Source organism: Poecilia latipinna, unplaced genomic scaffold (genome assembly GCF_001443285.1).
Source record: "Poecilia latipinna isolate Pla-1442-1.1 unplaced genomic scaffold, P_latipinna-1.0 Scaffold692, whole genome shotgun sequence".
Classification (NCBI taxonomy): domain Eukaryota; kingdom Metazoa; phylum Chordata; class Actinopteri; order Cyprinodontiformes; family Poeciliidae; genus Poecilia; species Poecilia latipinna.
The window spans coordinates 37,243-54,208 of NW_015113308.1; the positions used below are offsets into that span (position 1 = coordinate 37,243).

Sequence of the window (16,966 nt, forward strand, 5' to 3'; positions counted from 1 at the left end):
AATTTGTGCATAATGCTGCAAAGAAGAAATGCACCAACCTCCACCTAATCCAGGTTATGCAATCTTCTAATGACATTCTTGATGTCTCTTTATGTAGCAGTTTGATTAGTGTCTGTACCAATATGCCCATACTTCTGAAAATGATTCAACATTTGATGTAATATTGTAATGTAATCATGTCTCTTGGTCTCCTTACAACCACAAACTTCAATGTATTGTATTGGATTTTTTTTTTTTTTGCGATGTACTAGTTTCAAGTATACAATTGTGCAGTGAAAGGGCAATGATGAAAAGAAGTTAAGATGGACTGTATTTACTACCTACCTGCATTACTTTCCCATGTAAAACAGGCTTTTAATGCTATATTTTACCACCAACTACATATATTTTTTAAAACCAGAACCTAGTAGTTTGGTTCAGATACCAAATCTAGAGGTTTTAATGCATTAATGATGCAAGCAATGAAGCATTGTGAAAAGCAATCACATAATTGGTCTCACTCAAAGATCTTTAAAAGGACACCACTGGTGTACTAAGACGATTTGAAAAATTGCAGCACTTTTGTGATTCAAACAAAGGTTTGTTTTGGGCACCTTTATGCATCATAAATGAGTATTTGTTAAAATGAATAACGCCCTATCATTGTGAATGTATTATTAAGAAAAATAAATCTGGAAACAAACTTAAAATTTCTGAGTGAAACAATTGCTATATTAAGATGTGTGACCCTCGGAAATAAATGTTTTTGGTTATATTAATTGGACTAGCCTTTAGATGCAGCAAAAATGGGATTACTAGTTCAGTTTGTCCTAGTCTGATTTTAGCGTATCCAAAAAATAAGGATCCTATGAACAAAAATGGGTTTACGCTAAGGAGGCCGTTCTTGACCCGGAGACTGGTCCTCACTCGGAGGCAAGTCCTCACTCGGAGGAAGGTCTTAACGTGGAGGCAGATCCTGCCTTGGAGGAAGGTCCTCACTCGGAGGCAGGTCCTGATTCAGAGGACCGTCCTGACTCTGAGGCAGTTCTTAACATGAAGGCAGGTCCTGCCTTGGAGGCAGGTCCTCACTCGGAGGCAGGTCCTGCCTTGGAGGCAAGTCCTCACTCGGAGGAAGGTCCTCACTCGGAGGAAGGTCCTCACTCGGAGGCAGGTCCTGCCTTGGAGGCAGGTCCTCACTCGGAGGCAGGTCCTGATTCGGAGGACCGTCCTGACTCGGAGGCAGGTCTTAACGTGGAGGCAGGTCCTGCCTTGGAGGAAGGTCTTCACTCGGAGGCAGGTCCCGACTCAGAGTTAGGACCGACGTCTGAGTCGGGATCGACCTCTGAGTCGGGACCGACCTCCTCTGAGTGGCCCAAACTCAGAGGCCAAACTAAGACTGGACAAAACTCAACATTTGTTCCACTCTTAGAGGGTTCTTGAGTCTGAGCATCGTCTGAATTATTTCCACAACAGAAAGCATGTTGAATGTACTTCCATGCCTTTCTAAGATGGTCTTGTCGACAAGATTCGACAATTAATCTTGTCGAAGATTAATTTTCCTAGGACGTGCCAGGGTCCTTTTGAAAGCCTAGTTGTAAATAACTACTGGGTTGTCACTTTTTATCATCTTAAACAGCAATTCTCTAACTAAATCATCATTGCCTGAGAGAAAGATATCTCTGCAGAGTTTTCTTTCCGTCTTGTCAAAAAAGACTAAATCTATGTCCTTTACTTCTTCCCAGAGTTTAGGAGCAAGCTTTTTCTGGACATTTTGTAAGCGGCATATTTAGGTCTATGACTGGACTTATAAATCAATCGGCAAATAATTTTTTCTACCATATTTCTTATGTCCTCTTCGGTTCCACGTTTGAAACCCATCTCTTTCGCGTCCCTCAAAAATCGTTCAGGTTCCACGCCTGCCTGAGTGTAATCCTCACCCAGGTAGTTTTCATCTGAGTACAAGTCCTCACTAGGAAAAAAAGTATTTCTGATCTTTCGTTTTGTAGATGTAAACATTTTCTTTGGAAGAACAGGATTCTCCAGGTGATGTTTGAATTTTTCCACAATAACTTTATGTCCTCCTGGGTAATCAAGAAGTCCAATTAAATGCAGTCCAGAAGCAAAGTGGAAAGCATCTCTGGCGAGGCTTTGGAAAATCCGTTCACTCAGCTCTTCTGACACCTCTGAGAGAACATCCACATTTAATTCTCCTGTTTCTCTCAAAAGTAAGGTCAAAACCTCGTGGTGTTCTTCCAAAAATGTTTCTCTGACAAGATGCAGAGTTGGTCCGTCCGCAGATTTTTCAATCCCTTTCCAAAGAAGTTCGCTGAGAAAGTTTTTTTTTTCCCCTGTAATCCGGAGTTGTTTGACCAGGATGGACTTTGTTGGAGAACCTTTTTTTTCATGTTTTCCAAAAAAAAGTGAGCTGTGAGCTTTCGTTACTCATCTGTGTTGAGCTGAGCTAAAATGTCCAAAATGATTTCTGTGTTAACTGACCGGAGAATTAACTGATCAGTTGGTGATGTCATGGACTCTATGACATCACAAAGTCATCCTTAGCAGGGCCTCATGACACAGACATCATTTAAAGTCATGCTGATGACATCATTGTCAGCAGCATGGCAACTGTTGCTAGGGGTAACAATAGCATGCAGTGAGCATGCGCTATGAAAAACAATAGAATCTGTGGGCAGTAAATACATTATTCCCACAAGTCTGAACTGGAAGTGATCTGCATAGCTTTGCCAGAACAGGGGGGCCAGGGAACCATTGGCCCCTCCACTTCACTGCTCCACCCAGTTTTATTTGTTATTTGGGTTCTATCTCCTACCAGGCATAGCAGGGCAAGTGTCAATGGGACCACCACATCCAACTAGTGACTCAGCAAATGCACCGGTTTAACACAGAAGGGCTTGATCAATTTGCAGTCCCATATTCAGTGCATCGGCTTATTTTGGTGGGGGGAAAATCAATCACAGCAAAAAAAAAAAGAGTTGAAGCAATAATAATATTACTCAAGTAAAAGAAAAGGTAGAGTGCTGTGAAACTACTCTAATAAGTACTTTTTTTTATTTTTTTTTCCAAAAAAGTTACTCAAGGAAATGTAACCAGATCTACCCAATTTTGAACATAGGCAACATCATCAGTAGCCTACAGGTTACTTGTTAACAAGCTCAAGGTGCTGTGTTGTTATCAGCTAGTAATCTTTTAGCTGACATTAGCTGCATCCAACAGCATTTGAACTCAGTCGGTTAGTTTGGTTGAAAAACTGTGCAAAGTTCTTTGCGTTTTGCTGGTTTGCTGCCATAAATCTAATATCATTACATTTTATTTTCAGCCCCTTAATTCTATTTACAACTTACATTGCTGACAGCCTATCTCATAATCTAAAAAGCTTGAAAACGTATTATTAGAATAACAAATAACAGTGAAACTTACAAATGTCCAGAAAGAGAAATAGGAAACACTCCATGAAAGACGTAAACAGGCTGCAGACAATCAATTGCTTTAAAGCAACTGCATAAACAGATCAGAGAAGTTTAGCCACATGATATTCAGTAATTTTACCACCTGCTAGTTGCCATTGTTAGCCTATTAATGACTCATTACCTGTTTAGCTTGAGCTCTTGGACCTCAGGTTACAAAGCCAGCAAACTTGCACTTCACCCGCCGACTCAAATCAGATTAGCTTCCCTTAATTGATGCAGATCAGATGTTTTCATGGCTTTTAAGGAAGAAAAATACAGTTTTGAGAGTGACTGCATCGAGTGCTTTAAAAATAACCCTGTCAAAAGAGTAAGATTACAGTATGTTACCTTTTTGTCAGGAAAGACTGAGAACTCAAGGTGCTGTCAGTTTATACAGTCGTATTTCTGTATCTCTGATCACATTGTACTGCAAATACATCCTATCTTAGCTGCATGTGTGCACAGAATTATATGCACTCTTTCACACATTTGGTGTCTTGCGAGGGTATTCACCAGTTGTTACATTACGACAGGTCACACAGGTCTTGACTAAGCGTTCAAGTGACGCTTAGTCAGTGTTTTGGTACTTCCTTACGGCCTTAGCCAGTTGCTCCTTAAAACTGTCCATTCTGGTATCTGGCTGACAAATGGGCTTTTTTTCCATTGGGGCTTTTTACCGGTAAACATACCCACAAAACTCTGACCACTTGTACTGTAGTTTTGTATGAAGAGGAAAGCAAAAGGTTCACCAATGAGGTTGTTAAAAGAAAGGGTAGAAGACCTGAGCCTGACAACAGAATTCTGACAACAGAATTATGACATTTTTGAAACTGTGGTGTTGAGAACTGATTTTAGCATTTCTGGCCAACCATGTAGGGGCCTTTAAAGACTAAGGTTAGTGTTGGTGTTCAATCATACAGCATTTTTGTATGTCAAGACATTCAGTTCTTTCCTCCACTTGACAGAGCACCTTCGACTTTCTGTTTGCCGTGACGCTTTAATGCAGGGATAAACTGCAATTAGGACTTATTATGCCATTCTTTCCACAAAATCTTTCTTCTCTCCACTCATTTATACATTCCAGACTGTCACTTCAAATAACTGTATTTTAACCTGTGCTACTGCACTTTGGAGCATTGTTTGTAGACTTTCAAGGACAACGGTGACTCTCTCTCCCCACTCCATGATCAGTCAGCTCTTGCATCTCCTCCATTCCCTTAAAATGTTTGTTCTTCTTGCCAAACACACAGACCCATTAATAGTGCATGAATTAAAAAAAAGAAAGAGAAGCAAATTGAGAGCAAACAGCAGCAATGCATAAATTTATTTAATATTCTCATTGCTTTCAGCGCAAGCTGCTCAGCTTGTGCACTGCCTAGTGAAATCATGACAGCTAAGATTAATCTGGCTCATTTGGAAAAGCATCACTGAGCGCTGTAGACAAAACAACTTTTGGTTGCATGCTGTAGGTAAGAATACTGAAGCTGTGTCTTCATTTGAACTGTTTTATCATTTGAGTTTTTCATGTCGGAGTTATGAAAAGGAAGTGACAATTCGTATCGCAGGCTGTCTTTTGATCCCAGTTTTCATAAGGCTAACACTGTAATTCATAATTTATCAATTCTTCCCATGATAACAGCGCAAAGCCTGAAGTGAGTTGAAAGGATGTGAGCTGCAGCAACCCAAAGCTAATCAATGTGTTAGTGTTTAAGAGTTGGATGGAGGACGGTTTTGTCCAGGGGGCCTTTCACGTGGTAAGTGAGACTAATCTTTTAGTATTTCTATGACCAAACTAATCAATTCTGGAGACAGACAGTAGGCTTTAGGAAAGAGCTCAAAGCTGGGTTGCGGCTCTCACCCGGGGGAAATTTTCTCGGAAGTGCTGAAATTCATCTGGTCTTTTATTCACGCAAAACACACAAATGTCCTTATCATTCTCAATCAAAAACTCACATTCCACCTATTTCTTTGAATCCATGTATTCTCTCTCCCTCTCTCTCTCTCTCTCTTTTTATTTTTCTCTCTCTTTATTACACACACACTGAGCATATGAGGCCAGGTGGTGTGGTTAGTGCCAGATCTTGCTCTCTGCTCTCTTGAGTGCAATTGGTAACCCGAGCTGCCTGTTTGAATAACTCACTTATCCCAAAAGCTTCCTCACTGCAAAGACATACACTAACATAGCAGAGCTCTATTCAGAGAGCATTTAAGCTGCTGAAATCTGCTGATGATCAAAATCCAACAGAATCTAAATCGCCTCTAAATAATGGCTCTTCAGTTCATTATTGGTGTCAAGTAGAAAAGGTGTAACATATTTTTACTTACGTGCACAAGAGATACAACTATGCTTTGACAAATCAGCAGTTTTATTTTATTTTATTTTATTTTATTTTATTTTATGTTATGAATCTTTCAGTCAGCAATATGTTTGCATGGGGAAGGGAGCGAGGATGTGGTGCAGCACCACTAATGATTTTTCTATGTGAAACAGTTACTGTAAACAGATCATGTAAAGAGCCTCTGGCTGGAGTGAATATCTGATATGAAAAAGAAAATGCAAAAAAATAAAAAAATAAAAATATTGCAGTGGTTTATGTGAATCCTAGCTTATGATTCTCACTGTTTGATGATCCTGATTAAACAAACCATTTCACATAAAAGCAAATAAAGGTCAAACAATCATCTAATAACTTTTATTTAAATCAGAAGAGCAATTCCTAACGCTGCTAAAAATCTCACATTTATCATTACGGTCCTAATGATGTTGTCTAAACTGTTATTTTGTTATTTCAATGCTAAACAAATGTTACCGATAAAAAATGATAGCTACTCAACAGACCTGGAGCTCATAGCTTCTCAACTGTGGCTTTGAAACAGTGTCAGCTCAATAACTGTGATGGGTTGCATCCCATATATGTACGTGTGTGTGTGTGTGTGTGTGTGTGTGCATGTGTGTGAATGTATGTGGTATGTAATTATCTAAATAAAAAGTTACAAATAATTTCTGAAGTTGAAAGGAATAGGATTCCTTTTTCTCTTCCATTTGTCTATCTTCCATGTACCTTTTAAGGAAGAGGATCCCCCACAGCATGATGCTGCCATCGCCCTGTGTCACCATGGAGGTGATGTCTGGAGTTGGTTTCCAGGCACACATAATGTTTTTTGTATGTAAACCAAAAGGCTGGCATGATCTGACCAGAGCAGCTGCCTCCTCATATCTTCTGTATCCCCTACATGGCTTGTGCCAAAAGTGCACGATTTTTTTTTATTGTTTTTTGGCTTTCTTCTTTGCCACTCTTCCGTTGAAGGCCACTATATACTTTTTGATCATGACATTTGATAATTCACCAGAACTTGACAGCAGAACTCCTATGAAATTTTCTCAGGTCTTTACCACTGCAGCACACGGCTTCATTTTTCTCTGACGTCACACAGGAAAAAAGTTCTGCCCCAGTTATGTCAACAAGTTACAAGAACTAACCAGGGCTGCAGGAGGAGAATGACGTAATTGTGTTCTTGCAACTCTGGGAGAGAGAACACATTTCTCTGGTCTTGTGGAGCATGCGAATAATAGGCCCCAAGTCCAGATTTCTGGAGTGCATGAGAAACAGTTGTCCTGTTGAGAGATTCTCCTGCATGACATGTGGATCTATGTTACAGAGTTAAGATAGCCCTGCTCATTATTTCTCTTTCACCCTTTGTCTCTAACAAACCTAAACATGCTACACAGAATCGCATTGGCTACAATGTGTTGGCCTATCGCCCCAAATCCCATTGAAATACACTGAAGTTTGCGATTGTAGCATAAAGATCCTCGAAGAGTTGACAAGTTGTGCTGTGAAGCCCTCTAAAGGTCGTGTAGAGTACTGCAGCGGTGGGCAGTGCGCTTTCTCCTCCCTCCTCCCGGAGCGCGAGCTGCATTCCTCTCCTCTCCGCTCCATTCACACGCAGGGGAGCCGCCGGACAGAGAGCACCGCCGCCACTCCGTGTGACCAGCGTGGAAATGTGCCCAAGTTGTGGAATTTAAAACCATGGCGGGGATATCAGCCCTTAGGATCACTTGAACCCGTAAGTACCCGGCGCGAGGGGACCTATTCTCGCGTGTAACAAGCTCGAGTTCTAGTTGGAAATTTTTGAGGTTATGATTTTCTTTTCCCCCCCCCCCCCCGCCCCCCCCACATTTTGCTGTTGATTCGTGTGGCGAGTTTTTGTCCCCCTGCTTCTCTCCGACTCTCGGGAACTGGTTCCCTGTACGAGTTGGAGGAGTGCTGTGGAAAAACCGGGACCCGTGGAGGTGGAGAGAGTGTGTTGGGAGGTTTGTGCAGAACGTTTCGGCTTGAATCCGCGCAGAAACAAGTTGTTTAGGCGTCTTGGTGGATTCGAACATTTTTAATGACCTCGGGTAAAACACCTGGCGCAGAAACTACTATCTGCTGGGTGTTTTTCTCCTTCGTACGCTCTGCTTTGGTGCAGTGGGCGCTAAGTTTCTGACCGGCTGCAGTTAAAATTAGATTTTTGTTTAAAACCTTTTAGAAATAAAACAAGCCTCGGGGATCGATGTTTTGGTCGCTCGGGGTGCGTCTTGCTGTCGCTTCTCCTCAGAGGAAGGAGGAGGAACGCCACCGCAACCACCCTTATACATAATTACAGGTATTCATAGCTTGACACTCGAATGTTTCTTGGATACATATTCTCCTTATGCGTTACTGTTTATTTCATTTATCCTAAACACTTGCTTTTTAAATAGCCCTCTGGGAGGAGTTGGGTTAGATTCCTTACAGGGAGGGACGATTGGGGGGTGGGGGTTCGATGCCCTTTATTAGTTTTGAAATAATTAGAAATTGTGTTTGCGATGTGAAAAGAGCGTTAATCTGCTAACGAATGAGAGGCAATTTGCGGGCTTTGTTATTCGACAGCAATTAAATTCCCCCCCCCCCCACCCCCTTCTCAATTTCTGAGCAGAGCAAGGATGGAGCGAGAGGCGAGGGCTGTCTGTGGGTGTGTTTGAGTGCGCATTGGTTGTCAGCTATTGAAAATGCTCTCATTGCTCTATCGGATTCTCCTCATTTGTGTGTGTGTGCGCGTGTGTGTGTGTGTGTGCGTGTTTTAAAATCAAATACTTGTTAACCAAATTAGTCTTCACACCTCGACCCCTGCACGCTGTTTGAATTCATCTGTTATATTACATTAGCAGATGCTTAAAATATAAATGTACCTCTTTTTGAGAGAGAGAGAGGAAGAGAGAGAAGAGAGACGGGAGGAGGCGGATGACTGGGGCCAGAGTGCAGCTTATCTACAAAAATCTCTGCAGCTGTCCTTAAAAAATTAATGCATAAGTTCTACAGTATATCAGGTCGCTATAAGAGGGTGATTTTCTCAATTGAAAAGACAGTGTTTATATATATTTTTCCTTCCAGCACAGGTGGACAGGCAAGTGTAGCCGGTGTAAAGGGTTTATGGTTTCAGAATTTGCTCTGATTTTTTATTTTTTATTTTTTTCAACATGTTATGGTTTGACATCCTTTAGATGAGATTTTAAAACTGTTAAGTCACCTGAGTAGTTTTCTCCTGCGGTCTGGAACATATAGTGGCACACTGCTGCCCCTCCCCCACCTGTTGCTGTGCACTGGCGATCAGCTGGTTTGCAAGACAACCACTGCAATTTCCCCTTTTTTTTTAAAAGATGTGGGAATATTTCCGGTTGCCACAGATATGTCACAATCCGCAAGCCAGTTGTTTTTGTTGCAGCATACCCAGGTGATGCAGCCTCTCTCCCACTGGTTGCTTTGCATTGCTGGTCAGCTAGTTTAAGAAAATTTCCCACACATTTCAAATGCTACCCAGAAAGACAAGTTCATGTGGTTGAAAAACATTCCCTGCATCCCCCTTAAGGTACTGCTGTTTTTGCAGGACAGATAGCCAGACTAATCAACCAGCTAGCATCAACTTGTCATACTTTCATACAAGCAAATTTAACTGGATTTATTCCGTACTAAATCTTTGTATCAAAATCACTAGTAACTATTAAATATAATTGATTATTACAGATTTAATCTGTACAATCAGACGTACCATGAAGATCGGAGAGGCCGAGCTGTAGCCTCTCTCAGTTAAATTTAAAGGACCTGCATTCAAATGTAAATGTTTCGGGATTTGAACCATGACTGGGGTGTTTGCTGAAGAGGTGGCGCACAGCTGCAGGTAAAGAGACATTTCACCAACCACACAACGGGACTGTGGTGAGCTTGTTTTGTCAAAACAAACAGCATTTCTATTAATGTCAGGCTGGTGGAAAAGAGAGGCAGTTATGTAAACTTCAGATGCACCAGTAGATAGGTTTTTGTTATGAAGCTTCAATCTGTGGATCTTGGTGTTTCGGTGAGTTAATTTTTTATAGTGGGACTGTATGTGATGTCACACTAGTTGTGAGAGGGAGAAGCCAGTTTGCTGTTTTTATAAAGGACAACATTATTTGAAGTTATTCTAACAGTTAAACAGCAATCAGTCCATGTGTGTATTCTCAGGAGAATGTAGACACTTGCATTAACTGTGAGATATCCAAGATAGAAATTTTTGCAGTACACGAGTTGCACATTTTATGCAATTTCTTTAAGAATAACTCCTTTTTTTTTGTTTAGCATGAATAAGTCTGCTTGAAATGAAGAATAACCTGTGATCTGTTGTTCTTGGAAAGAATGCCAGAGTAATTGTCAGGTTGTAATAGGATAATAATATGTGAACATGTTCAGGCTTGTCCACACAATCACATTGCTGCAGCCTAAATACCAGCGTTCACACTCTGTCCCAAACGCTCTGGGAGGTTAGTGTTGTTTGCTTAAAGATTGTGCAAAACGTTTCCTGTGTAAATCCAAGGATGTTCGTAAATAATTTTTGCTTCCCTAAAGTGTCATCTTGCACTGCGTTTTTGCATAAAAGCTGCCAACCCAGCCAGAACATTACAAGCAATTTGCCTCAATCGTCCTTAATTATGATACAGATCTGCGCCACAAAGGGCTGTTGGTGTCGGGAGTTTTAGGAGGTAGCGCTATCTGGTCTGCCTGGCTGCAGTGTTGTAAAGAGCAAATCGGTGATGTCCAAACTTTGGAATTTGAGCTGACATGCACTTTGCACCCCTCTGGCCCTGCCTTTGTGTGGCTTCTCCCTGCGCTGCATTCCTATGGACCTTTCAGTCGGCAGGTCTGATTAGATTGTTGGTGGATGACTGGAGCAGCAAGGGGTTTGTTGAAGTGAAAAACGGAGTTGCACTCGGCGCACAATCAAACTGGTCGTTAATATTTTCCAGTAGTGCTGCTAGTGCTTGCATTGATAAAAGATTTTGGCCAACGAGAATTTAAATGAATTTCCTGCAGGCAGTAGGCAGATTTTTACAGCTTGATTGGAAAAATGTCCTTACAGACCTCTTTATGGACTGGTACCACTTGCAGTGTGTAGTGTCTTCTTTGTGTGCTCGTTTTCCAGTTTCCTTACAGTTTGACATTTTGAGCCAACCTCATCTTTAGGCATTTCCTTTTCTCGCCTTCCCTCTCATGCCTGTGCTCTTCTGCTTCTCTTCCTGCTCACATTCTTTTTCCTTTTGTTTTTTTTTGCCTCACCCTCTCCCGCTGTCAGTGTGGTCTACCTCTTCCCTCTTCATTTTACTCTCCTCCTGCCATCATGTTTAATTTTTCCAGTCTGTCTCTCTGTTCTTCAAATGCTAGCCCACTCGAAAATGCATCATGGTTCATTCGTCTTCCTTCCAGAGATATATCCACCCTGCACATGCAAGGCTTATACCTTCCTGCCTTTCATTTGCTCTCCAGACTCCTTGGCAGCTTAAGGATCCTCAGTTTGTTTTTTTTTGTGTGTGTATGTGTCTGTGTACAACCGGTTTTCCAGGATGTTCTTGCCGGGATAATTGGTCTTCGTAGTTTGCCAGAGTGTGTCCCATCGTTGCTTTTCAGATTGGTGCTCGTTGAGGAAGCATTTATCACCCTGAAAGAGGATCTCTTCTCTAACAGACGTCGTTGTTGTGTCAGAGACGGCTTGGTATGCTGTAGTCCTAAGACTCTCTGCCATGCGTGAGCACTTTCTTGGCTCACTGCTGCTGTAATGTAATATCTGTTGTCATATAATAGCCGGTGAGGATGGCTTCTTTTTATTACATAAGTTTTCATTTGTGTCAGTCATCCTAAAGAGGTTATAGCTAGAGTGGCATGTTGCTACGAGTTTACTTTTGTTGTGCATCAGTCTACATGCTTTTATTTTTCTTTGATCTTCTTCAATTTTTTTTTTGTCAGAAGACCTCCTATACTGTCTTAGGCAATTTAAAAAAAAAAAAAAAAAGTTCACATTCAGATATGAGGTCAAATCTTGACATATTTGGCATAAATTGCTTTAAAATCACTAAAGTTGCACTGAGAACTCTGGAAATCTGAGTCAGAGAAAATATTAAAATTATGATGTGGAAATCTGTGCAGAAGCCTGGTGCTTCTGACACCTGAGTCCCACCTGCTTCTCTGCAGTGTCATTTTTCAATCTTCTGCCTGAGCATTTCTCTTAGTCTCTCTGGGTTTTTCCTTGGAGCCCCGAGGCGAGGAGCCACACAACGGCAGGAATATTAAACGCTCCAAAGATGAAGCAGCAGTTAGAGCTCCATCTGAGAACCCCGTTCTACACACGCCTCTCATGGTATCAACGCCTATCCAGCCGACGAGCACTAATATATAATAAACTCACTCACCAATACCTGGCGGGTCCGTCTTGACTGACTGCTCAAATTGGAATGACCTCCATTTGGCCCACATAAGAAGCTGGGATTGAGCGCCGGTAGGTGGTGTTGAACTGCAAAGTGCCACTGCATTACTGATGATATTGAGAGGTGAATTCGCTGGTGAGACGGCAGCACAAAACCCTCATCAGCGCCAATCAGAGTCGAATTTAAAGGTAGACTAGGCTATCTTTGAGGGACTGGCAGCTTTATTTTGGTCCCTGGAAACTGTCTGTATTAAACCGCGCACTCCGTGTAAAACGAAAGCTCAGTGTTCATTGTTCGATGGGTTGACCTCTTTTTTTAAAAAAAAAAAGAGAATCTTGTTGCATCCCTCCCTTCAGTTGTCGCCAAATTAATTTGACCAGAGCTTTGGCAGAGCAGAGCTGAGCTGTCTTGCTGCTTTCTGTCTCTAAGGAAGGCAGCCTTAGTTTCTTTTCCTTTTTTTTTTTTGTGCCTCTGTCGTGTGCTCATCCAAGTGAACTGTCTGTTATGTATAATTAATTTTCTCCTCTCTCCCAGTTTATTTTTATCGCCCACTTTTAACAGTTTCTTCAAAGGACCCCTCCCCCACTTCCGTCCTCCTCGGTGCCTGCTGAAAGTGACAGCTGCTCGGGTATGGGAGACGCTTTTTGAAGCAGGCACTAAAAAGGCCACTCCGACAAGACGAATTGGAGTGAGAAATCTGACATTATCCAATAAACGTGGCTACAAATTGGAAATAAGTTTTTACCGCAGTCCCCATTTGTCTTTTGGAGAACCGAATTGAAGTTGTCTTTTCGTCTTAATTGTCGTTGATTAGCTTGGTGGCCAAGGATAAACCACATTTCATTTGTGGAATGGGCTCTGATCCAAACCAAAGAAACGTTTTCATTCGTTGTATCTGACCCTCAGCTCACCGCAGCTCGTATTGGGTTCTAGTGGCACTCATAAGATCTGGTTCCTCTCCTGACCCACTGGCCTTGTGTGGAAACCCCACAGCCGCTGCAGCTAGCGGGCACAGCCTCAGCATCTGTGGTTTCCTCCCCAGCATGCTAATACTCTTGTCAGCATTCCATCCATCTCCCTTCAGACACTCAGTCAGACAGGCGGCCAGGGTCTCTGATTTATGTGGACGTAAAAAAAAAAAAGAATAAAGAAAAAAAAAAGCCCTCTCTTGTTGTGTTTCCTCTTTTGGAGAAGAGTCTGAATCTGCTATCGATCGAGAAGCCACAGTTCCTTCCTGTAACATTAGATGACACCTATACACTCATTTTATTCTGGTCTAATTTTACTCCCGAGCTGTGGAACGAGCTCGGGAGTAAATCTACACTCCCAAGCTAATCTACACTACCAACTCCCTCGTCCTGTCAGTTCTTGTACAGTTTCAACTCTTTTTTTTCTTTGAGTTTTAAGAGTTGGTCTTGAAAATTGAGAGACAAATCACTTTCTGTTCACAAGTCTGTACAAAGTAGCTGCGTAAACCAGTATGAGATTCTCATGGTTTGAAAATCTTGACTGACGAAACACAATTTAAGATTTTCTACACAAAACATTTAAAACAAAATGCATAACATAACCTAATTACTTTTGTTTAGAAGAGAAAGATACGGTCATGCATTCTTCTGTTAAAATAACACAAAATATTAGTTAGTAAAGGTAAAATTGGGCCATGCCCAGTACCATAGTTATTACTTTCTATTTGGTGGAGTTGCATCAGTCTGCACAAGACCACTGTCGGGTAGTTGATATATTTTGTAATTCAGACATAATATAATTCAGACATGATTTGATGCATAAATGGAGATAATCTTATAATCCCTTTGTCATCTGGTTTGTTTACAGCAAATATCTTCAATCAATCTGGAAAAGGCAGTTTAGGATTAAGTGTTGGTCAGCTGTTTGAGCACTGGCTAATACTAAGTGACATTACATGCAGCACATTTCTCTCAACAAGTGTGTTTATTGGTAAAATCTTAAGGATGCTCTGTCCAGTGATTCCACCTGTCCTGCCGAATACGCCGTTACGCAAGTCGCTCTATGTTTTTTTTAGACCTTTCTCAGAGATTCTCTGTCAGTCTCGCTCGCAGAGATCGTCTAAGTTTAGATGAGGAAGCCCGATGGTTGTTTACCGTGCTCGCTAGAGTCTGTCGGCATCTTCAGGCATGTTTGGCTTGTTAATGAGAACCACTGTGTGAGAGATGAGGCAGTGCGCTGTGGGTGTCTGTCTTTGCATGTATTTGCATGGTGATAAGCCGAGCATCGTCCGTGCGCTTTCAGATGTGCATGGCCGTATATGGGATGCTGCTGCAGTGGATTTGTGGCAGAGTGGCGAAGTGTGTAAGGTAGCCCTCCCCAAAGTGGAGGATGTAACAAAACTCCACATAAGGGCATTTAATAGTTGTGATAAATGTTTATGGTGCTGCACATCTTAATTGGCCCCCTCTCTTTATTCTTCTCAATCTCCTTACCTCCTACATTTTTACTCTTTTCTTTCATCCTGCTCCTCCCTGGTCTTGCGTATGCATGCCCTCCAGGTTCCTGTTGTGTTTACCAATGGGAACCTTAAATAATTCAGGCTGTCCGTACTCCCCAGCCCTGTAAATAAGACTAATAGAAGGCAGGCTTCTGAAGAGAGCCACTTGCCCAGGGAAAGCATTGCTGTGGGCTAGCCTATAAATCAGCTAGCTGCCTGTTTGGCCTCTTTACTGTGGCTGCGTTGTGGACTACAAAGCAGGAACATCCATGTTAGCGGAAGGAAGGGTGACTTAATGCAGAGAGGTCAGCAGCAGGGTGGCGTTGGCCCTGAGGCGGTGATTGGTATTGGGTGTTTGTGTGCAAATCCATGCAGAATGCTGTTTTTTTTTTTACATCTTTAATTGGATTTTGAGTTGGAGCTGTGTAACACATGCATAGGTGCACCATGGCTCATAAACTGTTCATACTGATGTCAGCACAGGTATTTAGTTTACCAGATGGCAATAACCGCTCATTAATACCTTCCCAGAGTAAGCACTTCATTGGTTAGTGTTTTGGTGGACATTTTTATAGTTGCAGTCTTGAAAAGAAAAGAATATACATACTTTAGAGTATCTGTCAAGTTGTCTTGTATCCATTTCAGAAGGCTGTGTCTTTTTTAAAATGGATCTTTGCTCTGAATTTCTTTGAAACACATCCCAGCTTCTCGCTTCTTCAGATTATAATTTCAAATTGCCTTTGTGTGTTTTTTTATGACTGAGTCAGATAGGACTTGTCTGGGGAACAGTTTTAGGGATCACTTCAGAGTTTGAAATTAAACTGTTTCAGTAAAGCTAGATCTTTAGACACTTTTTCACAGTTAGTCTGTCGCAAAGGCACTTTTTCTCTTTTCTTAGAACCGCAAAAGATACAGGAATATTTGACGGTTTTCACTTCTGACCACAGCGCGTTATTGCTGTCAGTTTTGTTTCCTCTTACATCCTTGGTTTCTTCCTTGTTTTTGCATCTGTAATTTTGTTAAAAGTTGACAGTAAACTATTGCTTTTACCCCCTTAGAATTGTACAATAAGCTAAAAATTGAGTATTAAACAAAGGACTTTGGACATCAAAACTGTGTTGGATCTCCTGTCACGGGAGTCATAGTTTCAGATTCTACTGCATCTGTTCCCTCAAGCCAAATTAAAATATTGTCTGAAACTTTTAAATTGATGCTGAAACAGCATGAAATCTCCAACACCACCTCCCTCTCCTGGCCCTTTCTTTTTCTTCAGCCAGTGTGTCAGCTCTCCTTTGTGCTCCTCTCAAAGGGTTAAAGAGGGAGAAGTGATGAGTGGCTCACCGTCTCTGGCTTTCATTGTGTGCTGGCATTGTGCCACTGCATAGCATGTCGACCACAGACATATGTACAAGGGACTTCGCTTTATTTCGCTGTGCTACACTGACACAGTAGTATCAGTGGCTGCAAACCAACGCAAATATTGTGAAAGCATGATTATTAGCATGGCTGTTTCTTTTACATTTCTGTAATTTCAATGAAATTAAATAGTTTATTTTGCCTTTTGCTGTTTCGCCGTTTGCTTACACCTTCCTTGCGATTTTGTAACAATCCATAACTTTAGAAACAAGTTCAGTGATGCCCCAGAAAGATTCTGGTTTTGTTCTCCTGCCTCAGTGGAAACATGTGCTTGCGGACCATAAAACTCTGTCTCCTCCCTTGCATAGCTTGTCAAGGGAAAAAAAATCCACTCGACAGCATGTTGTGCAGAACATTAGCTGCTGCATGGGATAATTCTTTGAGCAGACCTGGGCTACCTCCACTCTGCAACGGAACAAATCCTGGGGGTGCTTTTAAGTCGTCTCGCCCGTCTCGACCCCCTGCAGAGTAAAGGCAAGCAGAGCGGGGCGGCTTTGGGAGTAAGTGCTTTGGGACAGACAATGGTGGACCGGCCTCAGAATCAGACTGGGGGGGGGGGGGGGGGCGGCAAAAAAGAAAAGAAGGGCAAGAGAGGGGGGGGGGGGGGGGTGCCTCAAACTAGAAGGAGGAGGTATGGGTTTAGGGAGGTCAGAGGTTAGACTGATCCCTACTTTAAAGGTGTAGTGGGGCGGCGGAGGTCTTATTGCCAGGGCTCTCTTGTTGCTTTTTACCCTGCCTGGGGTAACGGTCTGCTACTGCATCATGGGGGAGGGGTATTTAGGTGGGTGTGAGTGCGAGCTGCGCATTGCTGTCCCATGATGACTGCAGTTGTGCTCGCTGACCTCTGGCCCTGGCCTCTGCGCTCCCTACCAGGAGCTGTCA

General features: G+C 42.2%; 1 protein-coding gene across 5 annotated transcripts in view; it reads left to right on the top strand.

Moving 5' to 3' along the window:
- The first annotated feature begins 7,328 nt into the window (after positions 1-7,328).
- LOC106954950 (plexin-A1) overlaps positions 7,329-16,966 on the top strand; it is a 219,277-nt gene continuing 209,639 nt past the window's right edge. For 3 of the 5 annotated variants that reach the window (XM_015044802.1, XM_015044805.1, XM_015044804.1), the window contains exon 1: positions 7,329-7,514. The gene's annotated coding sequence lies outside the window, so the exon portion shown is untranslated. Of the gene's footprint in view, positions 7,515-8,077; positions 8,097-16,966 lie in introns of those variants that run through there. The other 2 variants (XM_015044806.1, XM_015044803.1) reach the window with 2 other exon arrangements.